The following is a 6000-nucleotide window of genomic DNA, read 5'->3' as shown; positions in this document are numbered from 1 at the left end:
TTGTGTGTATGTATATGTGTGTGTACATTTTCAAAATATTTTTATGGTGTAATTCACTCCACTGCAGTTGACATTCTCTTGGTTGCTCAAATTTTCTCATCAAGGGCAGTAGAACTCCGTTTTGCAAGTTGCTTCTTATACAGATGGCCTCTTGTTCATCTGTGGTAATTTATTTGCTTTCGACATGACCAAATGTCCCAGGCTCACATTTTATTAGATGAGACCTTTTAAATTGCCGAAATTCAATCATTTTGGACCTACAAAGGGACAATGTAATACAGTTCAAACTAATACATATTTTGCTCCTATAGTAGAGTGAGCTAGTTCAGGGAGTCCTGGTTCCTTATAGTGAAATAGTGTTTAGATATCATAGGGGATGAAATGTTAATTGGTCCTGGCTTTTGATTACTTCAATATATATTTCTTAAAAGAGAAAAAAAAACACAAGTGTGTAATAATTTTTCAATTTATGTAAAGATTATATGATTTTACTTTTATTGAAATTCTTTTTATTTTTGTATTTCATTTCTCTTATGAAAATCTTCCTTTCTAATTATACTAATAAAAACATATTTTCTTTATCCTATTTAAACTATGCTAGGCATATGCAATAGTCTCAAAAAACAAAGTAGTAATGTCAATATTGCTGACACAACAAATATATTATAACAAAATTGTTATAGATTACCAGATGCAATATAAGATACTGTGTTAGGTTTTTCTTTCATTGCTGTAAAGAAATACATGAGACTGGATAATTTATAAAGAAAACGAGTTTAATTGGCTCATGGTTCTGCAGGCTGTTCAGGAAGTATAGCACTGGCATTCACTTCTGGAGAGGCCTCAGGAAGCTTCCAACCATGACAGGAGGTGAAGGAGGAACAAACACATCAATGGCAAAAGGAGGACCATCCGGGCGAGGTGGCTCATGCCTATAATCCCAGCACTTTGGGAGGCTGAGGCGGGTGGATCACGAGGTCAGGAGATGGAGACCATCCTGGCTAACACAGTGAAACCCCGTCTCTACTAAAAATAAAAAAAAATAATAATAATAATAAAAAAAAATAGCCGGGTGTGGTGGCGGGCACCTATAGTCCTAGCTACTTGAGAGGCTGAGGCAGCAGAACGGCGTGAACCCAGGAGGTGGAGGTTGCAGTGAACTGATACCGCGCCACTGCACTCCAGCCTGGGCAACAGAGCAAGACTGCGTCTCAAAAAAAAAAAAAAAAAAAAAAAAAGGACCAAGGAAGGTAAGGAAAAGAGCCACATGCTTTTAAATGACTAGATCCCCTGTGAAATCAGAGCAAGAGCTCACTTCTCACCAAGTGGATGGTGTAAACCATTCATGAGGTATCTGCCCCCACGATCCAAACATTTCCCAGCCGGCCCCACCTCTGACACTGGTGATTGCATTTCAGCATGAGATTTGGGAGGGACGAATGTCAAAACCATACCAGATACCTTGTGTTTACTTTTAGCTTAGATTATACTTGGGTTTTAGAGTAACTTAATCATTATTTGACTTCCTGTACTACTTAATTGATATATTTTAGGTTCATTTATTTCTACTTTTACAGATTGTTTTCTTTTTCATTCTTAAAAAAATTACATAATATTTTTCATGGTTTTAGAGTCCTCCAGCTATTTTGTAACACCATCTTAATATTTATATTATTTGCAATCATTGTATATATGATATTATACATTTGTGTGTGTTCATGCCAGTATATCTCACTTGACCAGGAACTAAGTGGGGTCAGGTTCCGTGTCTATATATAGCAAAGTAGTTGGCAAGAGAGAAAGTTCTAAACTTAGACGTGAGTCGTGTGTGTGTGTGTGTGTGTGTGTGTGTGTGATGTGAATACAAGAATGAAACAGTTGTACATCAGAAAGGTAAACTTGTAGTGTTCATTTCTGGAATACATAACATGTGTGTTGATCTCAATAAAGACTAGGAATATAGGTTGCTGGGGTATATTTGGAATCACTGGGTGTTCTTCCATGCCGAAAAGTGAAAAAAATTAGTGCTGAGTTAGGTAAAATGAACACATCTTAGTAGAATGAAGATGGGATATTAGCTGTGCAGGGCTTTTTGAAATTAGAACCTCAATGGTCAAGCTCTACAACTCCAGTTAGACAGATCTGGATTCAAATCCTAGCCCAGCTCTACCTCTGAATAAATATATAATATTGGACAAGTTATCTACATTTTCTCTAACCCAAATTCCCTTATTATGCAATGGAGACAGTAAAAATTCCTGCCTCTTAAGGTTGCTGTGAGGAATCTGTGATAAAATAAATATAATGTGCTTATCACAGGGCTATGAACATAGAAATTAAGTAGCTATTACTAAAGAACTCTTATTACCACCATCATCATAATTATCTACTGCTACTGCTAATACTACTATTTACCACACTGTTTTTAAATGCACTTCAAATTTATTAACTAAGGTAGTAGTTCTACCTTAATGACAAGTACATGACTCCACATTTAATGCCTAAGGTAGTAATTCTCAACCTTTACTGTACTTGGAAGCGGGGGAGGGACCTAAAAAGTACAGATGCCCAGTTGCCACCCCTGAAGATCTGTTGTCCTTGCTCTACAGTGTGGACCACGCGTGGGGTTTGAAAAGCTCTCAGGTGATGATAACGTAGCACTAGGATGGGGGAAAACTGCTGAAGGCCTTCAGATTTCAAACGATCAAGTGAGAAGCTGTTTGTTAACATTTGACTTATTCATTTATAGGCACAATTCTGCCTGGCAGTTTGTGAAAAGTCAAAATAATCAAAATCAATTTCCATTAAGAGCACTATGCACACCCCAGCTAGGATTCAGGGACACCCTTTTTCTTTCTGCCATTCTCTATCTGCTAATCTGCTAACTATGGATAAAGGTTTTCATTATCAGTAAAAAACCACTTGTGACTCAGGCTAAAGTACCAGTGAATCCCATTCACGTCATATGAAATAAAGGTAAAATGAATCAGTACTCCCAGGGACTAACATCCCGAGGTCAGTGAAGACCATTCTGCTTAGGAAAAAATAGATATGAGGCACATTATCTCCTGTCCCAGCTATTGTGTTAATCTCTAAGTTTGATACACGTTAAGAATGAATCCTTAAAAAGAAAAAAGCACGCAGTTCAACCCCCTGCACCAGCATGAGCTGAATCTCTAAGTGCCGTTGTGCTTTGTATTTTTTCGTCTTATTCTTCCTAATGAACGTAAAAGCATTGAGGCTCAGAACGCAACTAGGATAATCAATAAGGACCTTTACAAACAACTCAGGCATTTTAAAGCTCCTCATCATTACAATGGAGACATAATTACATAAAAATTTTAAAAACCCACAGCAGGGCAGTGCAAGTATTACTGTAGTACCTTAGCTTTAAAATCAGATCCTGGGCTGGGTCCTACATTTATGATTCATTAATTTTACTCGTGATTTTCACATGAACATAGTTTTCAATGCTGAACAGGCACAAGGCAGCACCATCATCGATGCAGCAGGCTGGACCACGCCCCTCTCTGCTTACTCCACGTGTGTGCCGCAGGACAGCTAAGGATGGGGAACTGGAAGGCTGAAACTATTTTCCTCAGCTCTGTTTGAAAACTGTATCATTTAGAAGAAAAATTCAAGAACTTCTGATTTCTCTTTAGGCCACTGTACTTGCACATCTGCTTAATTTTCCGTTCATTGAGAAGCCTAGTTTTGAGTTGTAAAGATTCAAGGACAATAGTAAGTCGTATCTTTTGAAAGATCTGAATAATAAGAATCAACGTCACCGGAATTTTACTCCATTCCATAAATGTATAGATATAGATATAGATACAGATGACTTCTTTTTTTGATTTCTGGCATTGGAACCAGGCTCCATATTAAGAAAAAACTGAGCTAATAGTGCAATGAGGAATAACTAAACTTATTTGTCACATGAGCAAACTTTAAGAAGAGAGCCCACAGGGCACCAGACATTCAGGACTGGATCTGGATTATTGCTAGTGGACTCTCATCAGAAAGCCATTGACATGAACACAGATTCCCATCAATGAGTTCCTTACACACAATGAGTAATCATTGCACATAATGTGTAATCTTACATGTAATGTGTCTCATTAGAAACAGAATATCTTGAGATACGCTATATATAAATGGCATGTCAACATAGTTGGTGGAAGATTAATATTGTTTTGTGGGTGGTCCTAATAAGTTGTCCAGGGTGTTACATGTCACTGACTGTAGAATTCCCTTGGATTTACCATTTACAGTGATATCGACCACAAGTAGCAGTGGATGAAGACATGGTAGAATTGTTGGCACTGAACCCTGACTCAAAGTTTCCTTCTCCACTGCCATTCTCAGGGCTTGAAATGAAGCTTTGGGGTCCCCGAGACTCCCCTCTTAAGATATGTAGAAAATTAGAATATGCCATCTCAAAATATGCCTCTTTTGCCTAAGGATTGTTGAGCTCAAGGCAATTAAGAAACAGCAGATGCAAGAGTGCTCTCTGCATTGCCTGTTTGCCTAAATGCAGGGAACTGATTTACAAAGACCAGAGATATTCCACCTCCCTTTCTACAAGGGAAAACAAAGGTTAACCCCCTTAAGGCAAGTTTAGACCCTTTCTGGCTTGGAGAAAGGCAGAAAAAACTCATCTGCCAGTTATCTGCCTTCCCAAGGGTTGCCACCCCCAGGAACTCAGATTCCTTTCCCATGTCTTGTCATTTGTCTAAAAATTTACTGCTCTTTGTTGAGGATGCTACATAAGCTGGAAATCAGAGCCATCTTACTGAAAATGTCTCACTCCCTAGGCATCTCTCATGTATATGTGAAATATGCATGTTCGTAAACTTCTGTTTGTCTTTCACTTGTTAGTCTGTCTTTTGTTATAGGGGTTCATTTCAATGAAAAACTCATGATAATTAAGGAAAAAAGTATTTTTCTTCTCCCACTAGGTGCAAATACTCCAGGAAAGAAAAAGGAAAGGAAATGGGAGCAAAGTAAAACATAAATATTTCCATACTCAATTTCCAGCAAATTGAGGCATAGAAGCTCATCACTGACTTGTCATTTCGTTGGAAAATACAGTTGCATATCTAGACCTTGCTTTCCAAGCTCAGTCACTCACCTTGCTACACGCACTAATATTTCTGCTCTGTTGCTGCCTCTCCCTCAGTGGCAGACTATTTTTTCATCTCAGTGTCCCTAGTGCCAAGTAAAAGCACTATGACTTTTTAGATGCTGAAAGCATGTTGAACTAAACCATATTTGTTAAAAATAGCAATGTTACCCATTTCCCTATGTAGATCACTATAGATGATGCCATTCAAACTTTAAGACAATGCTGTATATATTGTCCTTGCTTTCATGGGGAAAAGCTCAATACTGCCTTTCAGCAAAGGGCCAGGTTGCTTCTCATCACAGACCTGGGGCTTCCATGTGCTACCTTCCCACAGTGTTTCACTGAAGAATGATGGGAAAAACATGGCGAAGGGTGCAGAATGCAGAGCTGAGGTTAGCACTTTGACGGCAATTTTATCTTTCCTATATTCCTCAGTTTTCTGAGATGCTGTATCTTTTACAAGAAAAACTTTTTTTTACCATGATCATTTTCAGATGTAGATTTTCTCTTTTAGAGTTTCTCTAACGTGCTGAATCCTGCATTCTTGCAAGTAAGGTATGGCAGCTTGAAAACGTGAAACATGGCATTTTCCTGAATTCTACATAGTTGTTAGTGTTGCGGCAAATGTATAAAATGCCACACTCTATGTGTTGTGTTTTGAAGCTCTGGTACTATCATTTATAAAGATGTCCTTGCTTCCAATGTGCACTACGTATTATAACTCAGAGAGGTCTGAGTTTCCTGGAAGCCAGAGTGCCTTAGCTGGCTATCTCACTCACAGCATGGGGACCCACAGAGAAACCCAGGAGATTGTTAGTAGTTTGGCACTACCTTGGCATAAGACTTGTTGGCTCAAAGGATGCAGGGAACTTGAA

At 38.5% G+C, this 6000-nt stretch overlaps 1 long non-coding RNA gene across 2 annotated transcripts in view; it reads right to left on the bottom strand.

The window, feature by feature from the left end:
• Positions 1-1581: 1581 nt before the first annotated feature.
• The window catches only part of LOC106992819 (uncharacterized), a 31509-nt gene continuing 27090 nt past the window's right edge, over positions 1582-6000 (bottom strand). Inside the window, exon 5 of one of the 2 annotated variants that reach the window (XR_013402545.1) lies at positions 1582-3604. This is a non-coding gene — a long non-coding RNA (uncharacterized LOC106992819). The remainder of the gene's footprint in view (positions 3605-6000) is intronic. The other variant, XR_013402546.1, reaches the window with a different exon arrangement.

The sequence above is a fragment of the Macaca mulatta genome, chromosome 13, assembly GCF_049350105.2.
Source record: "Macaca mulatta isolate MMU2019108-1 chromosome 13, T2T-MMU8v2.0, whole genome shotgun sequence".
NCBI lineage: Eukaryota > Metazoa > Chordata > Mammalia > Primates > Cercopithecidae > Macaca > Macaca mulatta.
The sequence above is the reverse complement of the archived record's forward strand: the minus strand, read 5'-3'. Positions and strand labels throughout refer to the sequence as shown.